Raw genomic sequence first — 26,814 nt, 5'->3', positions numbered from 1 at the left:
AAACTAGTTGGTATTAGCAGGTTACTGGCAGGTTATGAGCTAATAAAACTAGTTGGTATTGGCAGGTTACTGGCAGGTTATGAGCTTATAAAACTAGTTGGTATTGGCAGATTACTGGCAGGTTATGAGCTAATAAAAATAGTTGGTTTTGGCAGGTTACTGACAGGTTATGAGCTAATAAAACTAGTTGGTATTGGCAGGTTACTGACAGGTTTTGAGCTAATAAAACTAGTTGGTATTGTCAGGTTATGAGCTAATAAAACTAGTTGGTATTAGCAGGTTACTGACAGGTTATGAGCTAATAAAACTAGTTGGTATTGTCAGGCTATGAGCTAATAAAACTAGTTGGTATTAGCAGGTTACTGACAGGTTATGAGCTAATAAAACTAGTTGGTATTGGCAGGTTACTGGCAGGTTATGAGCTAATAAAACTAGTTGGTATTGGCAGGTTACTGACAGGTTTTGAGCTAATAAAACTAGTTGGTATTGGCAGGTTACTGGCAGGTTATGAGCTAATAAAACTAGTTGGTATTGGCAGGTTACTGACAGGTTTTGAGCTAATAAAACTAGTTGGTATTGGCAGGTTACTGACAGGTTTTGAGCTAATAAAACTAGTTGGTATTGGCAGGTTACTGGCAGGTTATGAGCTAATAACACTAGTAGGTATTAGCAGGTTACTGGCAGGTTATGAGCTAATAAAACTAGTTGGTATTGGCAGGTTACTGGCAGGTTATGAGCTAATAAAACTAGTTGGTATTGGCAGGTTACTGGCAGGTTATGAGCTTATAAAACTAGTTGGTTTCTGCAGGCTACTGGCAGGTTATGAGCTAATAAAACTAGTTGGTATTGGCAGGTTACTGACAGGTTATGAGCTAATAAAACTAGTTGGTATTGGCAGGTTACTGGAAGGTTATTAGCTAATAAAACTAGTTGGTATTGGCAGGTTCCTGGCAGGGTATGAGCTTATAAAACTAGTTGGTATTGGCAGGTCACTGGCAGGTTATGAGCTAATAAAACTAGTTGGTATTGGCAGGTTACTGACAGGTTATGAGCTAATAAAACTAGTTGGTTTTGGCAGGTTACTGGCAGGTTATGAGCTAATAAAAGTAGTTGGTATTGGCAGGTTAGCGGCAGGTTATGAGCTAATAAAACTAGTTGGTATTGGCAAGTTACTGGCAGGTTTTGAGCTAATAAAACTAGTTGGTATTGGCAGGTTACTGACAGGTTTTGAGCTAATAAAACTAGTTGGTATTGGCAGGTTACTGACAGGTTTTGAGCTAATAAGACTAGTTGGTATAAGCAGGTTACTGGCAGGTTATGAGCTAATAAAACTAGTAGGTATTAGCAGGTTACTGGCAGGTTATGAGCTAATAAAACTAGTTGGTATTGGCAGGTTACTGACAGGTTATGAGCTAATAAAACTAGTTGGTATTAGCAGGTTACTGGCAGGTTATGAGCTAATAAAACTAGTTGGTATTAGCAGGTTACTGGCAGGTTATGAGCTAATAAAACTAGTTGGTATTGGCAGGTTACTGGCAGGTTATAAGCTTATAAAACTAGTTGGTATTGGCAGATTACTGGCAGGTTATGAGCTAATAAAAATAGTTGGTTTTGGCAGGTTACTGACAGGTTATGAGCTAATAAAACTAGTTGGTATTGGCAGGTTACTGACAGGTTTTGAGCTAATAAAACTAGTTGGTATTGTCAGGTTATGAGCTAATAAAACTAGTTGGTATTAGCAGGTTACTGACAGGTTATGAGCTAATAAAACTAGTTGGTATTGTCAGGCTATGAGCTAATAAAACTAGTTGGTATTAGCAGGTTACTGACAGGTTATGAGCTAATAAAACTAGTTGGTATTGGCAGGTTACTGGCAGGTTATGAGCTAATAAAACTTGTTGGTATTGGCAGGTTACTGACAGGTTTTGAGCTAATAAAACTAGTTGGTATTGGCAGGTTACTGGCAGGTTATGAGCTAATAAAACTAGTTGGTATTGTCAGGCTATGAGCTAATAAAACTAGTTGGTATTAGCAGGTTACTGACAGGTTATGAGCTAATAAAACTAGTTGGTATTGGCAGGTTACTGGCAGGTTATGAGCTAATAAAACTTGTTTGTATTGGCAGGTTACTGACAGGTTTTGAGCTAATAAAACTAGTTGGTATTGGCAGGTTACTGGCAGGTTATGAGCTAATAAAACTAGTTGGTATTGGCAGGTTACTGACAGTTTTGAGCTAATAAAACTAGTTGGTATTGGCAGGTTACTGACAGGTTTTGAGCTAATAAAACTAGTTGGTATTGGCAGGTTACTGACAGGTTTTGAGCTAATAAAACTAGTTGGTATTGGCAGGTTACTGGCAGGTTATGAGCTAATAACACTAGTAGGTATTAGCAGGTTACTGGCAGGTTATGAGCTAATAAAACTAGTTGGTATTGGCAGGTTACTGGCAGGTTATGAGCTAATAAAACTAGTTGGTATTGGCAGGTTACTGGCAGGTTATGAGCTTATAAAACTAGTTGGTTTCTGCAGGCTACTGGCAGGTTATGAGCTAATAAAACTAGCTGGTATTGGCAGGTTACTGACAGGTTATGAGCTAATAAAACTAGTTGGTATTAGCAGGTTACTGGCAGGTTATGAGCTAATAAAACTAGTTGGTATTAGCAGGTTACTGGCAGGTTACTGGCAGGTTATGAGCTAATAAAACTAGTTGGTTTTGGCAGGTTACTGACAGGTTTTGAGCTAATAAAACTAGTTGGTATTGGCAGGTTACTGGCAGGTTATGAGCTAATAAAACTAGTTGGTATTGGCAGGTTACTGGCAGGTTATGAGCTAATAAAACTAGTTGGTATTGGCAGGTTACTGGCAGGTTATGAGCTGATAAAACTAGTTGGTACTGGCAGGTTACTGGCAGGTTATGAGCCAATAAAACTAGTTGGTATTGGCAGGTTATGAGCTAATAAAACTAGTTGGTATTGGCTGGTTACTGACAGGTTATGAGCTAATAAAACTAGTTGGTATTGGCAGGTTACTGGCAGGTTATGAGCTAATAAAACTAGTTGGTATTGGCAGGTTACTGGCAGGTTATGAGCTAATAAAACTAGTTGGGTTTGGCAGGTTACTGGCAGGTTATGAGCTAATAAAACTAGTTGGTATTGGCAGGTTTCTGGCAGGTTATGAGCTAATAAAACTAGTTGGGTTTGGCAGGTTACTGGCAGGTTATGAGCTAATAAAACTAGTTGGTATTGGCAGGTTACTGGCAGGTTATGAGCTAATAAAACTAGTTGGTATTGGCAGGTTTCTGGCAGGTTATGAGCTAATAAAACTAGTTGGTATTGGCAGGTTACTGACAGGTTATGAGCTAATAAAACTAGTTGGTATTAGCAGGTTACTGGCAGGTTATGAGCTAATAAAACTAGTTGGTATTGGCAGGTTACTGGCAGGTTATGAGCTTATAAAACTAGTTGGTATTGGCAGATTACTGGCAGGTTATGAGCTAATAAAAATAGTTGGTTTTGGCAGGTTACTGACAGGTTATGAGCTAATAAAACTAGTTGGTATTGGCAGGTTACTGACAGGTTTTGAGCTAATAAAACTAGTTGGTATTGTCAGGTTATGAGCTAATAAAACTAGTTGGTATTAGCAGGTTACTGACAGGTTATGAGCTAATAAAACTAGTTGGTATTGTCAGGCTATGAGCTAATAAAACTAGTTGGTATTAGCAGGTTACTGACAGGTTATGAGCTAATAAAACTAGTTGGTATTGGCAGGTTACTGGCAGGTTATGAGCTAATAAAACTTGTTGGTATTGGCAGGTTACTGACAGGTTTTGAGCTAATAAAACTAGTTGGTATTGGCAGGTTACTGGCAGGTTATGAGCTAATAAAACTAGTTGGTATTGGCAGGTTACTGACAGTTTTGAGCTAATAAAACTAGTTGGTATTGGCAGGTTACTGACAGGTTTTGAGCTAATAAAACTAGTTGGTATTGGCAGGTTACTGACAGGTTTTGAGCTAATAAAACTAGTTGGTATTGGCAGGTTACTGGCAGGTTATGAGCTAATAACACTAGTAGTTATTAGCAGATTACTGGCAGGTTATGAGCTAATAAAACTAGTTGGTATTGGCAGGTTACTGGCAGGTTATGAGCTAATAAAACTAGTTGGTATTGGCAGGTTACTGGCAGGTTATGAGCTTATAAAACTAGTTGGTTTCTGCAGGCTACTGGCAGGTTATGAGCTAATAAAACTAGTTGGTATTGGCAGGTTACTGACAGGTTATGAGCTAATAAAACTAGTTGGTATTAGCAGGTTACTGGCAGGTTATGAGCTAATAAAACTAGTTGGTATTAGCAGGTTACTGGCAGGTTATGAGCTAATAAAACTAGTTGGTATTGGCAGGTTACTGGCAGGTTATGAGCTAATAAAACTAGTTGGTATTGGCAGGTTACTGGCAGGTTATGAGCTAATAAAACTAGTTGGTTTTGGCAGGTTACTGACAGGTTTTGAGCTAATAAAACTAGTTGGTATTGGCAGGTTACTGGCAGGTTATGAGCTAATAAAACTAGTTGGTATTGGCAGGTTACTGGCAGGTTATGAGCTAATAAAACTAGTTGGTATTGGCAGGTTACTGGCAGGTTATGAGCTGATAAAACTAGTTGGTACTGGCAGGTTACTGGCAGGTTATGAGCCAATAAAACTAGTTGGTATTAGCAGGTTATGAGCTAATAAAACTAGTTGGTATTGGCTGGTTACTGACAGGTTATGAGCTAATAAAACTAGTTGGTATTGGCAGGTTACTGACAGGTTTTGAGCTAATAAAACTAGTTGGTATTGGCAGGTTACTGACAGGTTTTGAGCTAATAAAACTAGTTGGTATTGGCAGGTTACTGGCAGGTTATGAGCTAATAACACTAGTAGTTATTAGCAGATTACTGGCAGGTTATGAGCTAATAAAACTAGTTGGTATTGGCAGGTTACTGGCAGGTTATGAGCTAATAAAACTAGTTGGTATTGGCAGGTTACTGGCAGGTTATGAGCTTATAAAACTAGTTGGTTTCTGCAGGCTACTGGCAGGTTATGAGCTAATAAAACTAGTTGGTATTGGCAGGTTACTGACAGGTTATGAGCTAATAAAACTAGTTGGTATTAGCAGGTTACTGGCAGGTTATGAGCTAATAAAACTAGTTGGTATTAGCAGGTTACTGGCAGGTTATGAGCTAATAAAACTAGTTGGTATTGGCAGGTTACTGGCAGGTTATGAGCTAATAAAACTAGTTGGTATTGGCAGGTTACTGGCAGGTTATGAGCTAATAAAACTAGTTGGTTTTGGCAGGTTACTGACAGGTTTTGAGCTAATAAAACTAGTTGGTATTGGCAGGTTACTGGCAGGTTATGAGCTAATAAAACTAGTTGGTATTGGCAGGTTACTGGCAGGTTATGAGCTAATAAAACTAGTTGGTATTGGCAGGTTACTGGCAGGTTATGAGCTGATAAAACTAGTTGGTACTGGCAGGTTACTGGCAGGTTATGAGCCAATAAAACTAGTTGGTATTAGCAGGTTATGAGCTAATAAAACTAGTTGGTATTGGCTGGTTACTGACAGGTTATGAGCTAATAAAACTAGTTGGTATTGGCAGGTTACTGGCAGGTTATGAGCTAATAAAACTAGTTGGTATTGGCAGGTTACTGGCAGGTTATGAGCTAATAAAACTAGTTGGGTTTGGCAGGTTACTGGCAGGTTATGAGCTAATAAAACTAGTTGGTATTGGCAGGTTTCTGGCAGGTTATGAGCTAATAAAACTAGTTGGGTTTGGCAGGTTACTGGCAGGTTATGAGCTAATAAAACTAGTTGGTATTGGCAGGTTACTGGCAGGTTATGAGCTAATAAAACTAGTTGGTATTGGCAGGTTTCTGGCAGGTTATGAGCTAATAAAACTAGTTGGTATTGGCAGGTTACTGACAGGTTATGAGCTAATAAAACTAGTTGGTATTGGCAGGTTACTGGCAGGTTATGAGCTAATAAAACTAGTTGGTATTGGCAGGTTACTGGCAGGTTATGAGCTAATAAAACTAGTTGGTATTGGCAGGTTACTGGCAGGTTATGAGCTAATAAAATTAGTTGGGTTTGGCAGGTTACTGGCAGGTTATGAGCTAATAAAACTAGTTGGTATTGGCAGGTTACTAGCAGGTTATGAGCTAATAAAACTAGTTGGTATTGGCAGGTTTCTGGCAGGTTATGAGCTAATAAAACTAGTTGGTATTGGCAGGTTACTGACAGGTTATGAGCTAATAAAACTAGTTGGTATTGGCAGGTTACTGGCAGGTTATGAGCTAATAAAACTAGTTGGTATTGGCAGGTTACTGGCAGGTTATGAGCTAATAAAACTAGTTGGTATTGGCAGGTTACTGGCAGGTTATGAGCTAATAAAATTAGTTGGGTTTGGCTGGTTACTGGCAGGTTATGAGCTAATAAAACTAGTTGGTATTGGCAGGTTACTGGAAGGTTATTAGCTAATAAAACTAGTTGGTATTGGCAGGTTACTGGCAGGGTATGAGCTTATAAAACTAGTTGGTATTGGCAGGTCACTGGCAGGTTATGAGCTAATAAAACTAGTTGGTATTGGCAGGTTACTGGCAGGTTATGAGCTAATAAAACTAGTTGGTATTGGCAGGTTTCTGGCAGGTTATGAGCTAATAAAACTAGTTGGTATTGGCAGGTTACTGACAGGTTATGAGCTAATAAAACTAGTTGGTATTGGCAGGTTACTGGAAGGTTATTAGCTAATAAAACTAGTTGGTATTGGCAGGTTACTGGCAGGGTATGAGCTTATAAAACTAGTTGGTATTGGCAGGTCACTGGCAGGTTATGAGCTAATAAAACTAGTTGGTATTGGCAGGTTACTGACAGGTTATGAGCTAATAAAACTAGTTGGTTTTGGCAGGTTACTGGCAGGTTATGAGCTAATAAAAGTAGTTGGTATTGGCAGGTTACCGGCAGGTTATGAGCTAATAAAACTAGTTGGTATTGGCAGGTTACTGACAGGTTTTGAGCTAATAAAACTAGTTGGTATTGGCAGGTTACTGACAGGTTTTGAGCTAATAAAACTAGTTGGTATTGGCAAGTTACTGGCAGGTTTTGAGCTAATAAAACTAGTTGGTATTGGCAGGTTACTGACAGGTTTTGAGCTAATAAAACTAGTTGGTATTGGCAGGTTACTGACAGGTTTTGAGCTAATAAGACTAGTTGGTATAAGCAGGTTACTGGCAGGTTATGAGCTAATAAAACTAGTAGGTATTAGCAGGTTACTGGCAGGTTATGAGCTAATAAAACTAGTTGGTATTGGCAGGTTACTGACAGGTTATGAGCTAATAAAACTAGTTGGTATTAGCAGGTTACTGGCAGGTTATGAGCTAATAAAACTAGTTGGTATTAGCAGGTTACTGGCAGGTTATGAGCTAATAAAACTAGTTGGTATTGGCAGGTTACTGGCAGGTTATGAGCTTATAAAACTAGTTGGTATTGGCAGATTACTGGCAGGTTATGAGCTAATAAAAATAGTTGGTTTTGGCAGGTTACTGACAGGTTATGAGCTAATAAAACTAGTTGGTATTGGCAGGTTACTGACAGGTTTTGAGCTAATAAAACTAGTTGGTATTGTCAGGTTATGAGCTAATAAAACTAGTTGGTATTAGCAGGTTACTGACAGGTTATGAGCTAATAAAACTAGTTGGTATTGTCAGGCTATGAGCTAATAAAACTAGTTGGTATTAGCAGGTTACTGACAGGTTATGAGCTAATAAAACTAGTTGGTATTGGCAGGTTACTGGCAGGTTTTGAGCTAATAAAACTAGTTGGTATTGGCAGGTTACTGGCAGGTTATGAGCTAATAAAACTAGTTGGTATTGGCAGGTTACTGACAGTTTTGAGCTAATAAAACTAGTTGGTATTGGCAGGTTACTGACAGGTTTTGAGCTAATAAAACTAGTTGGTATTGGCAGGTTACTGACAGGTTTTGAGCTAATAAAACTAGTTGGTATTGGCAGGTTACTGGCAGGTTATGAGCTAATAACACTAGTAGGTATTAGCAGGTTACTGGCAGGTTATGAGCTAATAAAACTAGTTGGTATTGGCAGGTTACTGGCAGGTTATGAGCTAATAAAACTAGTTGGTATTGGCAGGTTACTGGCAGGTTATGAGCTTATAAAACTAGTTGGTTTCTGCAGGCTACTGGCAGGTTATGAGCTAATAAAACTAGTTGGTATTGGCAGGTTACTGACAGGTTATGAGCTAATAAAACTAGTTGGTATTGGCAGGTTACTGGAAGGTTATTAGCTAATAAAACTAGTTGGTATTGGCAGGTTACTGGCAGGGTATGAGCTTATAAAACTAGTTGGTATTGGCAGGTCACTGGCAGGTTATGAGCTAATAAAACTAGTTGGTTTTGGCAGGTTACTGGCAGGTTATGAGCTAATAAAAGTAGTTGGTATAAGCAGGTTACTGGCAGGTTATGAGCTAATAAAACTAGTAGGTATTAGCAGGTTACTGGCAGGTTATGAGCTAATAAAACTAGTTGGTATTGGCAGGTTACTGACAGGTTATGAGCTAATAAAACTAGTTGGTATTAGCAGGTTACTGGCAGGTTATGAGCTAATAAAACTAGTTGGTATTAGCAGGTTACTGGCAGGTTATGAGCTAATAAAACTAGTTGGTATTGGCAGGTTACTGGCAGGTTATGAGCTTATAAAACTAGTTGGTATTGGCAGATTACTGGCAGGTTATGAGCTAATAAAAATAGTTGGTTTTGGCAGGTTACTGACAGGTTATGAGCTAATAAAACTAGTTGGTATTGGCAGGTTACTGACAGGTTTTGAGCTAATAAAACTAGTTGGTATTGTCAGGTTATGAGCTAATAAAACTAGTTGGTATTAGCAGGTTACTGACAGGTTATGAGCTAATAAAACTAGTTGGTATTGGCAGGTTACTGGCAGGTTATGAGCTAATAAAACTTGTTGGTATTGGCAGGTTACTGACAGGTTTTGAGCTAATAAAACTAGTTGGTATTGGCAGGTTACTGGCAGGTTATGAGCTAATAAAACTAGTTGGTATTGGCAGGTTACTGACAGTTTTGAGCTAATAAAACTAGTTGGTATTGGCAGGTTACTGACAGGTTTTGAGCTAATAAAACTAGTTGGTATTGGCAGGTTACTGACAGGTTTTGAGCTAATAAAACTAGTTGGTATTGGCAGGTTACTGGCAGGTTATGAGCTAATAACACTAGTAGGTATTAGCAGGTTACTGGCAGGTTATGAGCTAATAAAACTAGTTGGTATTGGCAGGTTACTGGCAGGTTATGAGCTAATAAAACTAGTTGGTATTGGCAGGTTACTGGCAGGTTATGAGCTTATAAAACTAGTTGGTTTCTGCAGGCTACTGGCAGGTTATGAGCTAATAAAACTAGTTGGTATTGGCAGGTTACTGACAGGTTATGAGCTAATAAAACTAGTTGGTATTAGCAGGTTACTGGCAGGTTATGAGCTAATAAAACTAGTTGGTATTAGCAGGTTACTGGCAGGTTATGAGCTAATAAAACTAGTTGGTATTGGCAGGTTACTGGCAGGTTATGAGCTAATAAAACTAGTTGGTATTGGCAGGTTACTGGCAGGTTATGAGCTAATAAAACTAGTTGGTATTGGCAGGTTACTGGCAGGTTATGAGCTGATAAAACTAGTTGGTACTGGCAGGTTACTGGCAGGTTATGAGCCAATAAAACTAGTTGGTATTGGCAGGTTATGAGCTAATAAAACTAGTTGGTATTGGCTGGTTACTGACAGGTTATGAGCTAATAAAACTAGTTGGTATTGGCAGGTTACTGGCAGGTTATGAGCTAATAAAACTAGTTGGTATTGGCAGGTTACTGGCAGGTTATGAGCTAATAAAACTAGTTGGGTTTGGCAGGTTACTGGCAGGTTATGAGCTAATAAAACTAGTTGGTATTGGCAGGTTTCTGGCAGGTTATGAGCTAATAAAACTAGTTGGGTTTGGCAGGTTACTGGCAGGTTATGAGCTAATAAAACTAGTTGGTATTGGCAGGTTACTGGCAGGTTATGAGCTAATAAAACTAGTTGGTATTGGCAGGTTTCTGGCAGGTTATGAGCTAATAAAACTAGTTGGTATTGGCAGGTTACTGACAGGTTATGAGCTAATAAAACTAGTTGGTATTGGCAGGTTACTGGAAGGTTATGAGCTAATAAAACTAGTTGGTATTGGCAGGTTACTGGCAGGTTATGAGCTAATAAAACTAGTTGGTATTGGCAGGTTACTGGCAGGTTATGAGCTAATAAAACTAGTTGGTATTGGCAGGTTACTGGCAGGTTATGAGCTAATAAAACTAGTTGGTATTGGCAGGTTACTGGCAGGTTATGAGCTAATAAAATTAGTTGGGTTTGGCTGGTTACTGGCAGGTTATGAGCTAATAAAACTAATTGGTATTGGCAGGTTACTGGAAGGTTATTAGCTAATAAAACTAGTTGGTATTGGCAGGTTACTGGCAGGGTATGAGCTTATAAAACTAGTTGGTATTGGCAGGTCACTGGCAGGTTATGAGCTAATAAAACTAGTTGGTATTGGCAGGTTACTGGCAGGTTATGAGCTAATAAAACTAGTTGGTTTTGGCAGGTTACTGGCAGGTTATGAGCTAATAAAACTAGTTGGTATTGGCAGGTTACTGGCAGGTTAGGAGCTAATAAAACTAGTTGGTATTAGCAGGTTACTGGCAGGTTATGAGCTAATAAAACTAGTTGGTATTAGCAGGTTCCTGGCAGGTTATGAGCTAATAAAACTAGTTGGTATTGGCAGGTTACTGGCAGGTTATGAGCTAATAAAACTAGTTGGTATTGGCAGGTTACTGACAGGTTATGAGCTAATAAAACTAGTTGGTATTAGCAGGTTACTGGCAGGTTATGAGCTAATAAAACTAGTTGGTATTAGCAGGTTACTGGCAGGTTATGAGCTAATAAAACTAGTTGGTATTGGCAGGTTACTGGCAGGTTATGAGCTAATAAAACTAGTTGGTATTGGCAGGTTACTGGCAGGTTATGAGCTAATAAAACTAGTTGGTATTGGCAGGTTACTGGCAGGTTATGAGCTGATAAAACTAGTTGGTACTGGCAGGTTACTGGCAGGTTATGAGCCAATAAAACTAGTTGGTATTGGCAGGTTATGAGCTAATAAAACTAGTTGGTATTGGCTGGTTACTGACAGGTTATGAGCTAATAAAACTAGTTGGTATTGGCAGGTTACTGGCAGGTTATGAGCTAATAAAACTAGTTGGTATTGGCAGGTTACTGGCAGGTTATGAGCTAATAAAACTAGTTGGGTTTGGCAGGTTACTGGCAGGTTATGAGCTAATAAAACTAGTTGGTATTGGCAGGTTTCTGGCAGGTTATGAGCTAATAAAACTAGTTGGGTTTGGCAGGTTACTGGCAGGTTATGAGCTAATAAAACTAGTTGGTATTGGCAGGTTACTGGCAGGTTATGAGCTAATAAAACTAGTTGGTATTGGCAGGTTTCTGGCAGGTTATGAGCTAATAAAACTAGTTGGTATTGGCAGGTTACTGACAGGTTATGAGCTAATAAAACTAGTTGGTATTGGCAGGTTACTGGCAGGTTATGAGCTAATAAAACTAGTTGGTATTGGCAGGTTACTGGCAGGTTATGAGCTAATAAAACTAGTTGGTATTGGCAGGTTACTGGCAGGTTATGAGCTAATAAAACTAGTTGGTATTGGCAGGTTACTGGCAGGTTATGAGCTAATAAAACTAGTTGGTATTGGCAGGTTACTGGCAGGTTATGAGCTAATAAAATTAGTTGGGTTTGGCTGGTTACTGGCAGGTTATGAGCTAATAAAACTAGTTGGTATTGGCAGGTTACTGGAAGGTTATTAGCTAATAAAACTAGTTGGTATTGGCAGGTTACTGGCAGGGTATGAGCTTATAAAACTAGTTGGTATTGGCAGGTCACTGGCAGGTTATGAGCTAATAAAACTAGTTGGTATTGGCAGGTTACTGGCAGGTTATGAGCTAATAAAACTAGTTGGTTTTGGCAGGTTACTGGCAGGTTATGAGCTAATAAAACTAGTTGGTATTGGCAGGTTACTGGCAGGTTAGGAGCTAATAAAACTAGTTGGTATTAGCAGGTTACTGGCAGGTTATGAGCTAATAAAACTAGTTGGTATTAGCAGGTTCCTGGCAGGTTATGAGCTAATAAAACTAGTTGGTATTGGCAGGTTACTGGCAGGTTATGAGCTAATAAAACTAGTTGGTATTGGCAGGTTACTGGCAGGTTATGAGCTAATAAAACTAGTTGGTATTGGCAGGTTACTGGCAGGTTATGAGCTAATAAAACTAGTTGGTTTTGGCAGGTTACTGACAGGTTTTGAGCTAATAAAACTAGTTGGTATTGGCAGGTTACTGGCAGGTTATGAGCTAATAAAACTAGTTGGTATTGGCAGGTTACTGACAGGTTTTGAGCTAATAAAACTAGTTGGTATTGGCAGGTTACTGGCAGGTTATGAGCTAATAAAACTAGTTGGTATTGGCAGGTTACTGGCAGGTTATGAGCTGATAAAACTAGTTGGTACTGGCAGGTTACTGGCAGGTTATGAGCCAATAAAACTAGTTGGTATTGGCAGGTTATGAGCTAATAAAACTAGTTGGTATTGGCTGGTTACTGACAGGTTATGAGCTAATAAAACTAGTTGGTATTGGCAGGTTACTGGCAGGTTATGAGCTAATAAAACTAGTTGGTATTGGCAGGTTACTGGCAGGTTATGAGCTAATAAAACTAGTTGGGTTTGGCAGGTTACTGGCAGGTTATGAGCTAATAAAACTAGTTGGTATTGGCAGGTTTCTGGCAGGTTATGAGCTAATAAAACTAGTTGGGTTTGGCAGGTTACTGGCAGGTTATGAGCTAATAAAACTAGTTGGTATTGGCAGGTTACTGGCAGGTTATGAGCTAATAAAACTAGTTGGTATTGGCAGGTTTCTGGCAGGTTATGAGCTAATAAAACTAGTTGGTATTGGCAGGTTTCTGGCAGGTTAGGAGCTAATAAAACTAGTTGGTGCTGGCAGGTTACTGGTAGGTTATGAGCTAATAAAACTAGTTGGTATTGGCAGGTTACTAGCAGGTTATGAGCTAATAAAACTAGTTGGTATTGGCAGGTTACTGGCAGGTTATGAGCTAATAAAACTAGTTGGTATTAGCAGGTTACTAGCAGGTTATGAGCTAATAAAACTAGTTGGTATTGGCAGGTTTCTGGCAGGTTATGAGCTAATAAAACTAGTTGGTATTGGCAGGTTTCTGGCAGGTTATGAGCTAATAAAACTAGTTGGTATTGGCAGGTTACTGGCAGGTTATGAGCTAATAAAACTAGTTGGTATTGGCAGGTAACTGGTAGGTTATGAGGTAATGTCAGAGTGTTTTTATATATATAGTTTCCATATTCATGCTTAATCTCAATCTTATTCCTTCTGTCTTTATTTCGCAGCGTAACTCAGACACTGTTGTTTTAACTTTGTATAAACATGTGTTCTGCCTTGGCAGGGGCACTGTGACGGAGGCTGATAAGCAAGAACACTGCAACCTTGCCTCAGCTGATGTCTCGGTAGAATCCCACGCCTCCATCACACTGCGATTCTCTACAAATGTCTAGCATAGCAATGTGTTTCTTTTTCCTGTGTAAACCCTCCCATTTGTTAATCTAAATAAAAGCGCAGGAGAATGGCAGGGAGCTCAGAGTGGGTCGGAGGTGTAACTTGGGCGCCTCCTGTTCATTCTCCTCGCGAGTAAAACCAATGTTCATTCTTGTTGTCTTCTTCTTTCTTGCAGATTTAATAAATGTCTGTAGCCTAAACCTGACATTTAACTTGGTCCTTCGAGCCGGATTTGAACCAGCGACCTAAGGAGGGAAGACACACATCATGAACAGATTTCTAATCACTTGAAAACATTTACCCCAAATCACATGCGCTGTCTGTGTGTACAAGTGGTGGGAGGTGCAGCCTCGGTGGAGCACTGCAGGCTTCATTGGTGCTGTTTCACCCACTAACGTTGAAAGTACTGCACACAGTGTCTGTGATATTACGTCAAAACAAACTATCTTATGCGAGACATGACAGTTTGACTGTCAACCAAAAACGTACATCCTTGACCAGATTTAAAAGGTGCGTCTAACAAAATCAGATTTAACAATATTTATAGATCATATAAAAAGAATACAGATGGGGTCAAACGTCAAAAAGCAATGTATTTGCAGATAAAACAGGAGCTAGATGGTTGTCTTATAAATCACTATATAAATAAGCAGAAATAATGAGCCATGGGCTTCGCCATGCCTCAACGATGATAATAATAATAATGATAATAATAATAATTTTTGAGCAGTATGTATAATCTGTATAAAACAGAAGACAAAAAAGGAGGTACATTTCCATAAACCGGAATAGTAATAATAGACACATTCTCTAATTGGGTAGAAATAATACCAACATAACATCCAGATACTGTAACATTAGCAAAAGCACTTTGCAAAAATTATAATCCCAACATATGGAATAGCAAAAACAATTTACAGCGATAATGGAAGCCATTCGGTAAACAAATTCACATAGAAGGTATCAGAAAATTTTGGAACAAAATAAAATAAAATAAAAAATCGTTGTGCTTTTTGTCCAGAAAGAGCTGGTTTAGTGGAAAAATATTCAAAATAGCAGAAAGGCAAACTTGGATACATTTATCACATTGTAAAATCATCACTGCTGAGTCTCCGACCCCACCTAGCGAGCAAAAGACTGATAATAGGGTGGATTCAGACGTTTAGAGCCTGGGTAGACCTGAAAGTCAGCAGAAGAACCATTCCAAGCCGTGAAGTGACTTAACGGAAGCCGAACTGAGCAGTAATGACAAAGTCAAACGGTTGTGTGGTCCTCCGGACCCTAACCGTCGTAGCAATCGCAATAATGCTTTTTGCCTTAGTGTGGTTCCTGTGGGAACCGCCTCAACACAGCGAAAGAAACCAAACTAGATCAAACACACTACCAGCCATTATTCTAAAATAATGTTTTTAACTGATGTAGATTTAATCTAGCAAGTAAAATAAATGAAAAGAAACATGGCTAATATAAATTGATTAAATTAAACTAAATTAAATTAAAGTTATCACTTCCAACCAGCAGGTTTAGTTAAAAGAACTAACAGAACAGGTTCTAGTTAATACCGTCTACCTGGCAGACTGTCGTCTCGTTTAAAAAGGATTTGAAAACATGTTTATTTAGAAGAGCTTTTGGTTGATGGGTATTTTTTTCACTAGTGTCACTTAAATTTTACACATGTATATACATTTTATATTGTTGTTTTTACCTTTTCTCCTGTACAGCACTTTGTGATTTTTAGCGGTGAAAAGCGCTTTATAAATAAATTTTACTTACTTACTAGGAGTAAAAGTTTCAGAAAGAGATCTTGTGGGTCTCATAACAATTAATATCAAAAGAACTGAACTAAAAGTCCAAATAATAAACCATCAGATGCAATTTAAACAGACCACCACCAGGGCAATACTTTCAAACTCCAAATTTAGTGATTCAACTTTCTACAGGAAAAAGTGTATGAACAAAGTTAATAAACCAATGAATGAACCAACCAGGAAATAAATAGAAAATACTTTAAATCAAAAGTAATGTTGAATTAAAGGTAACAGATTATTTAATGTTTTCTATTTCTGTTATAAAAAGGGGAATGCCAATAAATATATAAAAGCAATAAAAAACATGATGAGAGTTAAAAGATAATCTTCAAAAGACACATTTGGTAATAAGGAGCACATAGAATAAATTCTAATGACAATAATTTAAAGTCAGTATTTCTTTGGTGGTTGATCATTAATAAAATTATCGAACTGTCTAATCTGATGTGAGATGTTGCAGGTGATCCTGAACTGATGTTGCTGCACCGCCAACAAGATCAACTTCAATTGTTTAATATTAATAAATTCAGTTTAAATAACTGTTTAAGGAAAAACAAATACTTAGTTTACATTTAAATTTTTGGGGAAAATAATTTTCGAGACAGGAACAGATGCCTTAGATAGGAGGTACTTTTGATTTTTTAATTTTATTTCTTTTTTAGACATTGTCTCATTGTCAACATATGAAAATGTGCTGTACTGTTATTCCAAACAGACTTACTGACTACTTAACTAATGACATAAAAGATACCAGCTGGGGAACTTTAATAGCGGAAGCATCGATCTGATGCAAGAAAACAACCCTGACGCAACCTGCAAACACCGAGACAAAACCTTTCCACTCACAACCATGACAAAGCTCAAGCCACTCTTTCATAACACCGTAGCACCTCAGAACTTCACCGGCATAAACATCACGAGCACAAACCCTAAACATTTCCTTGGAAGCCTAAACAACTTCTGGTGCCTTGAAACAGTTCAAGCTCCAGCCAAATTCACACCATGAGCACGAGCAGACGTGTGGTGGTGGTGTGGCCCAAACAAAATCCATGATGGCCTTCCTAAGCCAGCTCAAGGATTTTGTGCACTAACTTTAATCATTCCAGTAGACTCCTTCCCCTGCAGGTAGCTCAAATCTCTGAGAAATTGTTGCAGACTGATGTTTACATGATTTTTCCTATCACTCCTAATAAAAATGTTGACAGAATAAACTACATTCACTATAATGTCCAGCGTTTGGGGAATTGGACAGAAGTGGGTTTTTCAGCAGTTCATGAGCAGCTTTCAGCAACATCGACAATGGCTTTTCAGACGCGTATCGCAGTTGATGTGTTGTTGGCGGAGAGGGGGGGCGTGTGCGCAAACACAGCAGCAGATGGAACACTCACACACGCCTTGGAGGGTCTTCGTACTTTGAATAAAAAGATGAAAGATCACTCTGGCGTCGACACATCGATGTGGAATGGTTGGGTTGACCTGTTTGGGAGATACAAAGCTCTAGTAATGTCTGTTTTGCTGTCCCTGGCTACCTTCACGGCCATTCTCACTCTGTGTGGCTGTTGTTGCGTTCCATGTATCCGCGCACTTCTCACCCGCCTAATCAACACTGCTATCTCTCCCATGAAACAGGACTTGGCGCCGGCTTATCCATTGTTGGGGAATGCTGACCATAGCTCTGAAATTAGCGAGGATGACGATTTTCCATCCTTGCCCGACCTTTTCCCAGACTCTGAAGATTCCTAGTAAAAGTAACAGTTGTGTTCTTGCAAAAATGATCTTACAGATGAAAAATAATAATAAAAAATAAGTGATGTGAGACTGTAGGCAAGAATATGAAAAACAGGGGGGATATGTCAGAGTGTTTTTATATATATAGTTTCCATATTCATGCTTAATCTCAATCTTATTCCTTCTGTCTTTATTTCGCAGCGTAACTCAGACACTGTTGTTTTAACTTTGTATAAACATGTGTTCTGCCTTGGCAGGGGCACTGTGACGGAGGCTGATAAGCAAGAACACTGCAACCTTGCCTCAGCTGATGTCTCGGTAGAATCCCACGCCTCCATCACACTGCGATTCTCTACAAATGTTTAGCATAGCAATGTGTTTCTTTTTCCTGTGTAAACCCTCCCATTTGTTAATCTAAATAAAAGCGCAGGAGAATGGCAGGGAGCTCAGAGTGGGTCGGAGGTGTAACTTGGGCGCCTCCTGTTCATTCTCCTCGCGAGTAAAACCAATGTTCATTCTTGTTGTCTTCTTCTTTCTTGCAGATTTAATAAATGTCTGTAGCCTAAACCTGACAGGTAATAAAACTAGTTGGTATTAGCAGGTTACTGGCAGGTTATGAGCTAATAAAAGTAGTTGGTATTGGCAGGTTACTGGCAGGTTATGAGCTAATAAAACTAGTTGGTATTGGCAGGTTCCTGACAGGTTATGAGCTAATAAAAGTAGTTGGTATTGGCAGGTTACCGGCAGGTTATGAGCTAATAAAACTAGTTGGTATTGGCAGATTACTGGCAGGTTATGAGCTAATAAAACTAATTGGTATTGTCAGGTTACTGACAGGTTATGAGCTAATAAAACTAGTTGGTATTGGCAGGTTACTGACAGGTTATGAGCTAATAAAACTAGTTGGTATTGGCAGGTTACTGACAGGTTATGAGCAAATAAAACTAGTTGGTATTGGCAGGTTGCTGACAGGTTATGAGCTAATAAAACTAGTTGGTATTGGCAGGTTACTGACAGATTATGAGCTAATAAAACTAATTGGTATTGGCAGGTTACTGGCAGGTTAGGAGCTAATAAAACTAGTTGGTATTGGCAGGTTTCTGGCAGGTTATGAGCTAATAAAACTAGTTGGTATTAGCAGGTTACTGGCAGGTTATGAGCTAATAAAACTAGTTGGTATTGGCAGGTTACTGGCAGGTTATGAGCTAATAAAACTAGTTGGTATTGGCAGGTTACTGGCAGGTTATGAGCTAATAAAACTTGTTGGTATTGGCAGGTTACTGGCAGGTTATGAGCTAATAAAACTAGTTGGTATTGGCAGGTTACTGGCAGGTTATGAGCTAATAAAACTAGTTGGTATTGGCAGGTTACTGGCAGGTTATGAGCTAATAAAACTAGTTGGTATTGGCAGGTTACTGGCAGGTTATGAGCTAATAAAACTAGTTGGTATTAGCAGGTTACTGGCAGGTTATGAGCTAATAAAACTAGTTGGTATTGGCAGGTTACTGACAGGTTATGAGCTAATAAAACTAGTTGGTATTAGCAGGTTACTGGCAGGTTATGAGCTAATAAAACTAGTTGGTATTAGCAGATTACTAGCAGGTTATGAGCTAATAAATCTAATTGGTATTGGCAGGTTACTGACAGGTTATGAGCTAATAAAATTAGTTGGTATTGGCAGGTTACTGGCAGGTTATGAGCTAATAAAGCTAGTTGGTTTTGGCAGGTTACTGACAGGTTTTGAGCTAATAAAACTAGTTGGTATTGGCAGGTTACTGGCAGGTTATCAGCTAATAAAACTAGTTGGTATTGGCAGGTTACTGGCAGGTTATGAGCTAATAAAACTAGTTGGTATTAGCAGGTTACTGGCAGGTTATGAGCTAATAAAACTAGTTGGTATTGGCAGGTTACTGACAGGTTATGAGCTAATAAAACTAGTTGGTATTAGCAGGTTACTGGCAGGTTATGAGCTAATAAAACTAGTTGGTATTAGCAGGTTACTAGCAGGTTATGAGCTAATAAATCTAATTGGTATTGGCAGGTTACTGACAGGTTATGAGCTAATAAAATTAGTTGGTATTGGCAGGTTACTGGCAGGTTATGAGCTAATAAAACTAGTTGGTTTTGGCAGGTTACTGACAGGTTTTGAGCTAATAAAACTAGTTGGTATTGGCAGGTTACTGGCAGGTTATCAGCTAATAAAACTAGTTGGTATTGGCAGGTTACTGACAGGTTATGAGCTAATAAAACTAGTTGGTATTGGCAGGTTACTGACAGGTTATGAGCTAATAAAACTAGTTGGTATTGGCAGGTTGCTGACAGGTTATGAGCTAATAAAACTAGTTGGTATTGGCAGGTTACTGACAGATTATGAGCTAATAAAACTAATTGGTATTGGCAGGTTACTGACAGGTTATGAGCTAATAAAACTAGTTGGTATTAGTAGGTTACTGGCAGGTTAGGAGCTAATAAAACTAGTTGGTATTGGCAGGTTTCTGGCAGGTTATGAGCTAATAAAACTAGTTGGTATTAGCAGGTTACTGGCAGGTTATGAGCTAATAAAACTAGTTGGTATTGGCAGGTTACTGGCAGGTTATGAGCTAATAAAACTAGTTGGTATTGGCAGGTTACTGGCAGGTTATGAGCTAATAAAACTTGTTGGTATTGGCAGGTTACTGGCAGGTTATGAGCTAATAAAACTAGTTGGTATTGGCAGGTTACTGGCAGGTTATGAGCTAATAAAACTAGTTGGTATTGGCAGGTTACTGGCAGGTTATGAGCTAATAAAACTAGTTGGTATTGGCAGGTTACTGGCAGGGTATGAGCTTATAAAACTAGTTGGTATTGGCAGGTCACTGGCAGGTTATGAGCTAATAAAACTAGTTGGTATTGGCAGGTTACTGACAGGTTATGAGCTAATAAAACTAGTTGGTTTTGGCAGGTTACTGGCAGGTTATGAGCTAATAAAAGTAGTTGGTATTGGCAGGTTACCGGCAGGTTATGAGCTAATAAAACTAGTTGGTATTGGCAGGTTACTGACAGGTTTTGAGCTAATAAAACTAGTTGGTATTGGCAGGTTACTGACAGGTTTTGAGCTAATAAAACTAGTTGGTATTGGCAAGTTACTGGCAGGTTTTGAGCTAATAAAACTAGTTGGTATTGGCAGGTTACTGACAGGTTTTGAGCTAATAAAACTAGTTGGTATTGGCAGGTTACTGACAGGTTTTGAGCTAATAAGACTAGTTGGTATAAGCAGGTTACTGGCAGGTTATGAGCTAATAAAACTAGTAGGTATTAGCAGGTTACTGGCAGGTTATGAGCTAATAAAACTAGTTGGTATTGGCAGGTTACTGACAGGTTATGAGCTAATAAAACTAGTTGGTATTAGCAGGTTACTGGCAGGTTATGAGCTAATAAAACTAGTTGGTATTAGCAGGTTACTGGCAGGTTATGAGCTAATAAAACTAGTTGGTATTGGCAGGTTACTGGCAGGTTATGAGCTTATAAAACTAGTTGGTATTGGCAGATTACTGGCAGGTTATGAGCTAATAAAAATAGTTGGTTTTGGCAGGTTACTGACAGGTTATGAGCTAATAAAACTAGTTGGTATTGGCAGGTTACTGACAGGTTTTGAGCTAATAAAACTAGTTGGTATTGTCAGGTTATGAGCTAATAAAACTAGTTGGTATTAGCAGGTTACTGACAGGTTATGAGCTAATAAAACTAGTTGGTATTGTCAGGCTATGAGCTAATAAAACTAGTTGGTATTAGCAGGTTACTGACAGGTTATGAGCTAATAAAACTAGTTGGTATTGGCAGGTTACTGGCAGGTTATGAGCTAATAAAACTAGTTGGTATTGGCAGGTTACTGACAGGTTTTGAGCTAATAAAACTAGTTGGTATTGGCAGGTTACTGGCAGGTTATGAGCTAATAAAACTAGTTGGTATTGGCAGGTTACTGACAGTTTTGAGCTAATAAAACTAGTTGGTATTGGCAGGTTACTGACAGGTTTTGAGCTAATAAAACTAGTTGGTATTGGCAGGTTACTGACAGGTTTTGAGCTAATAAAACTAGTTGGTATTGGCAGGTTACTGGCAGGTTATGAGCTAATAACACTAGTAGGTATTAGCAGGTTACTGGCAGGTTATGAGCTAATAAAACTAGTTGGTATTGGCAGGTTACTGGCAGGTTATGAGCTAATAAAACTAGTTGGTATTGGCAGGTTACTGGCAGGTTATGAGCTTATAAAACTAGTTGGTTTCTGCAGGCTACTGGCAGGTTATGAGCTAATAAAACTAGTTGGTATTGGCAGGTTACTGACAGGTTATGAGCTAATAAAACTAGTTGGTATTGGCAGGTTACTGGAAGGTTATTAGCTAATAAAACTAGTTGGTATTGGCAGGTTACTGGCAGGGTATGAGCTTATAAAACTAGTTGGTATTGGCAGGTCACTGGCAGGTTATGAGCTAATAAAACTAGTTGGTATTGGCAGGTTACTGGCAGGTTATGAGCTAATAAAAGTAGTTGGTATTGGCAGGTTACCGGCAGGTTATGAGCTAATAAAACTAGTTGGTATTGGCAAGTTACTGGCAGGTTTTGAGCTAATAAAACTAGTTGGTATTGGCAGGTTACTGACAGGTTTTGAGCTAATAAAACTAGTTGGTATTGGCAGGTTACTGACAGGTTTTGAGCTAATAAGACTAGTTGGTATAAGCAGGTTACTGGCAGGTTATGAGCTAATAAAACTAGTAGGTATTAGCAGGTTACTGGCAGGTTATGAGCTAATAAAACTAGTTGGTATTGGCAGGTTACTGACAGGTTATGAGCTAATAAAACTAGTTGGTATTAGCAGGTTACTGGCAGGTTATGAGCTAATAAAACTAGTTGGTATTAGCAGGTTACTGGCAGGTTATGAGCTAATAAAACTAGTTGGTATTGGCAGGTTACTGGCAGGTTATGAGCTTATAAAACTAGTTGGTATTGGCAGATTACTGGCAGGTTATGAGCTAATAAAAATAGTTGGTTTTGGCAGGTTACTGACAGGTTATGAGCTAATAAAACTAGTTGGTATTGGCAGGTTACTGACAGGTTTTGAGCTAATAAAACTAGTTGGTATTGTCAGGTTATGAGCTAATAAAACTAGTTGGTATTAGCAGGTTACTGACAGGTTATGAGCTAATAAAACTAGTTGGTATTGGCAGGTTACTGGCAGGTTATGAGCTAATAAAACTTGTTGGTATTGGCAGGTTACTGACAGGTTTTGAGCTAATAAAACTAGTTGGTATTGGCAGGTTACTGGCAGGTTATGAGCTAATAAAACTAGTTGGTATTGGCAGGTTACTGACAGTTTTGAGCTAATAAAACTAGTTGGTATTGGCAGGTTACTGACAGGTTTTGAGCTAATAAAACTAGTTGGTATTGGCAGGTTACTGACAGGTTTTGAGCTAATAAAACTAGTTGGTATTGGCAGGTTACTGGCAGGTTATGAGCTAATAACACTAGTAGGTATTAGCAGGTTACTGGCAGGTTATGAGCTAATAAAACTAGTTGGTATTGGCAGGTTACTGGCAGGTTATGAGCTAATAAAACTAGTTGGTATTGGCAGGTTACTGGCAGGTTATGAGCTTATAAAACTAGTTGGTTTCTGCAGGCTACTGGCAGGTTATGAGCTAATAAAACTAGTTGGTATTGGCAGGTTACTGACAGGTTATGAGCTAATAAAACTAGTTGGTATTAGCAGGTTACTGGCAGGTTATGAGCTAATAAAACTAGTTGGTATTAGCAGGTTACTGGCAGGTTATGAGCTAATAAAACTAGTTGGTATTGGCAGGTTACTGGCAGGTTATGAGCTAATAAAACTAGTTGGTATTGGCAGGTTACTGGCAGGTTATGAGCTAATAAAACTAGTTGGTATTGGCAGGTTACTGGCAGGTTATGAGCTGATAAAACTAGTTGGTACTGGCAGGTTACTGGCAGGTTATGAGCCAATAAAACTAGTTGGTATTGGCAGGTTATGAGCTAATAAAACTAGTTGGTATTGGCTGGTTACTGACAGGTTATGAGCTAATAAAACTAGTTGGTATTGGCAGGTTACTGGCAGGTTATGAGCTAATAAAACTAGTTGGTATTGGCAGGTTACTGGCAGGTTATGAGCTAATAAAACTAGTTGGGTTTGGCAGGTTACTGGCAGGTTATGAGCTAATAAAACTAGTTGGTATTGGCAGGTTTCTGGCAGGTTATGAGCTAATAAAACTAGTTGGGTTTGGCAGGTTACTGGCAGGTTATGAGCTAATAAAACTAGTTGGTATTGGCAGGTTACTGGCAGGTTATGAGCTAATAAAACTAGTTGGTATTGGCAGGTTTCTGGCAGGTTATGAGCTAATAAAACTAGTTGGTATTGGCAGGTTACTGACAGGTTATGAGCTAATAAAACTAGTTGGTATTGGCAGGTTACTGGCAGGTTATGAGCTAATAAAACTAGTTGGTATTGGCAGGTTACTGGCAGGTTATGAGCTAATAAAACTAGTTGGTATTGGCAGGTTACTGGCAGGTTATGAGCTAATAAAACTAGTTGGTATTGGCAGGTTACTGGCAGGTTATGAGCTAATAAAACTAGTTGGTATTGGCAGGTTACTGGCAGGTTATGAGCTAATAAAATTAGTTGGGTTTGGCTGGTTACTGGCAGGTTATGAGCTAATAAAACTAATTGGTATTGGCAGGTTACTGGAAGGTTATTAGCTAATAAAACTAGTTGGTATTGGCAGGTTACTGGCAGGGTATGAGCTTATAAAACTAGTTGGTATTGGCAGGTCACTGGCAGGTTATGAGCTAATAAAACTAGTTGGTATTGGCAGGTTACTGGCAGGTTATGAGCTAATAAAACTAGTTGGTTTTGGCAGGTTACTGGCAGGTTATGAGCTAATAAAACTAGTTGGTATTGGCAGGTTACTGGCAGGTTAGGAGCTAATAAAACTAGTTGGTATTAGCAGGTTACTGGCAGGTTATGAGCTAATAAAACTAGTTGGTATTAGCAGGTTCCTGGCAGGTTATGAGCTAATAAAACTAGTTGGTATTGGCAGGTTACTGGCAGGTTATGAGCTAATAAAACTAGTTGGTATTGGCAGGTTACTGACAGGTTATGAGCTAATAAAACTAGTTGGTATTAGCAGGTTACTGGCAGGTTATGAGCTAATAAAACTAGTTGGTATTAGCAGGTTACTGGCAGGTTATGAGCTAATAAAACTAGTTGGTATTGGCAGGTTACTGGCAGGTTATGAGCTAATAAAACTAGTTGGTATTGGCAGGTTACTGGCAGGTTATGAGCTAATAAAACTAGTTGGTATTGGCAGGTTACTGGCAGGTTATGAGCTGATAAAACTAGTTGGTACTGGCAGGTTACTGGCAGGTTATGAGCCAATAAAACTAGTTGGTATTGGCAGGTTATGAGCTAATAAAACTAGTTGGTATTGGCTGGTTACTGACAGGTTATGAGCTAATAAAACTAGTTGGTATTGGCAGGTTACTGGCAGGTTATGAGCTAATAAAACTAGTTGGTATTGGCAGGTTACTGGCAGGTTATGAGCTAATAAAACTAGTTGGGTTTGGCAGGTTACTGGCAGGTTATGAGCTAATAAAACTAGTTGGTATTGGCAGGTTTCTGGCAGGTTATGAGCTAATAAAACTAGTTGGGTTTGGCAGGTTACTGGCAGGTTATGAGCTAATAAAACTAGTTGGTATTGGCAGGTTACTGGCAGGTTATGAGCTAATAAAACTAGTTGGTATTGGCAGGTTTCTGGCAGGTTATGAGCTAATAAAACTAGTTGGTATTGGCAGGTTACTGACAGGTTATGAGCTAATAAAACTAGTTGGTATTGGCAGGTTACTGGCAGGTTATGAGCTAATAAAACTAGTTGGTATTGGCAGGTTACTGGCAGGTTATGAGCTAATAAAACTAGTTGGTATTGGCAGGTTACTGGCAGGTTATGAGCTAATAAAACTAGTTGGTATTGGCAGGTTACTGGCAGGTTATGAGCTAATAAAACTAGTTGGTATTGGCAGGTTACTGGCAGGTTATGAGCTAATAAAATTAGTTGGGTTTGGCTGGTTACTGGCAGGTTATGAGCTAATAAAACTAGTTGGTATTGGCAGGTTACTGGAAGGTTATTAGCTAATAAAACTAGTTGGTATTGGCAGGTTACTGGCAGGGTATGAGCTTATAAAACTAGTTGGTATTGGCAGGTCACTGGCAGGTTATGAGCTAATAAAACTAGTTGGTATTGGCAGGTTACTGGCAGGTTATGAGCTAATAAAACTAGTTGGTTTTGGCAGGTTACTGGCAGGTTATGAGCTAATAAAACTAGTTGGTATTGGCAGGTTACTGGCAGGTTAGGAGCTAATAAAACTAGTTGGTATTGACAGGTTACTGGCAGGTTATGAGCTAATAAAACTAGTTGGTATTGACAGGTTACTGGCAGGTTATGAGCTAATAAAACTAGTTGGTATTAGCAGGTTCCTGGCAGGTTATGAGCTAATAAAACTAGTTGGTATTGGCAGGTTACTGGCAGGTTATGAGCTAATAAAACTAGTTGGTATTGGCAGGTTACTGGCAGGTTATGAGCTAATAAAACTAGTTGGTATTGGCAGGTTACTGGCAGGTTATGAGCTAATAAAACTAGTTGGTTTTGGCAGGTTACTGACAGGTTTTGAGCTAATAAAACTAGTTGGTATTGGCAGGTTACTGGCAGGTTATGAGCTAATAAAACTAGTTGGTATTGGCAGGTTACTGACAGGTTTTGAGCTAATAAAACTAGTTGGTATTGGCAGGTTACTGGCAGGTTATGAGCTAATAAAACTAGTTGGTATTGGCAGGTTACTGGCAGGTTATGAGCTGATAAAACTAGTTGGTACTGGCAGGTTACTGGCAGGTTATGAGCCAATAAAACTAGTTGGTATTGGCAGGTTATGAGCTAATAAAACTAGTTGGTATTGGCTGGTTACTGACAGGTTATGAGCTAATAAAACTAGTTGGTATTGGCAGGTTACTGGCAGGTTATGAGCTAATAAAACTAGTTGGTATTGGCAGGTTACTGGCAGGTTATGAGCTAATAAAACTAGTTGGGTTTGGCAGGTTACTGGCAGGTTATGAGCTAATAAAACTAGTTGGTATTGGCAGGTTTCTGGCAGGTTATGAGCTAATAAAACTAGTTGGGTTTGGCAGGTTACTGGCAGGTTATGAGCTAATAAAACTAGTTGGTATTGGCAGGTTACTGGCAGGTTATGAGCTAATAAAACTAGTTGGTATTGGCAGGTTTCTGGCAGGTTATGAGCTAATAAAACTAGTTGGTATTGGCAGGTTTCTGGCAGGTTAGGAGCTAATAAAACTAGTTGGTACTGGCAGGTTACTGGCAGGTTATGAGCTAATAAAACTAGTTGGTATTGGCAGGTTACTAGCAGGTTATGAGCTAATAAAACTAGTTGGTATTGGCAGGTTACTGGCAGGTTATGAGCTAATAAAACTAGTTGGTATTAGCAGGTTACTAGCAGGTTATGAGCTAATAAAACTAGTTGGT

The sequence above is a fragment of the Blennius ocellaris genome (assembly GCF_963422515.1).
Source record: "Blennius ocellaris genome assembly, chromosome: 21".
Taxonomy (NCBI): domain Eukaryota; kingdom Metazoa; phylum Chordata; class Actinopteri; order Blenniiformes; family Blenniidae; genus Blennius; species Blennius ocellaris.
Note: the sequence above shows the minus strand (reverse complement) of the source record.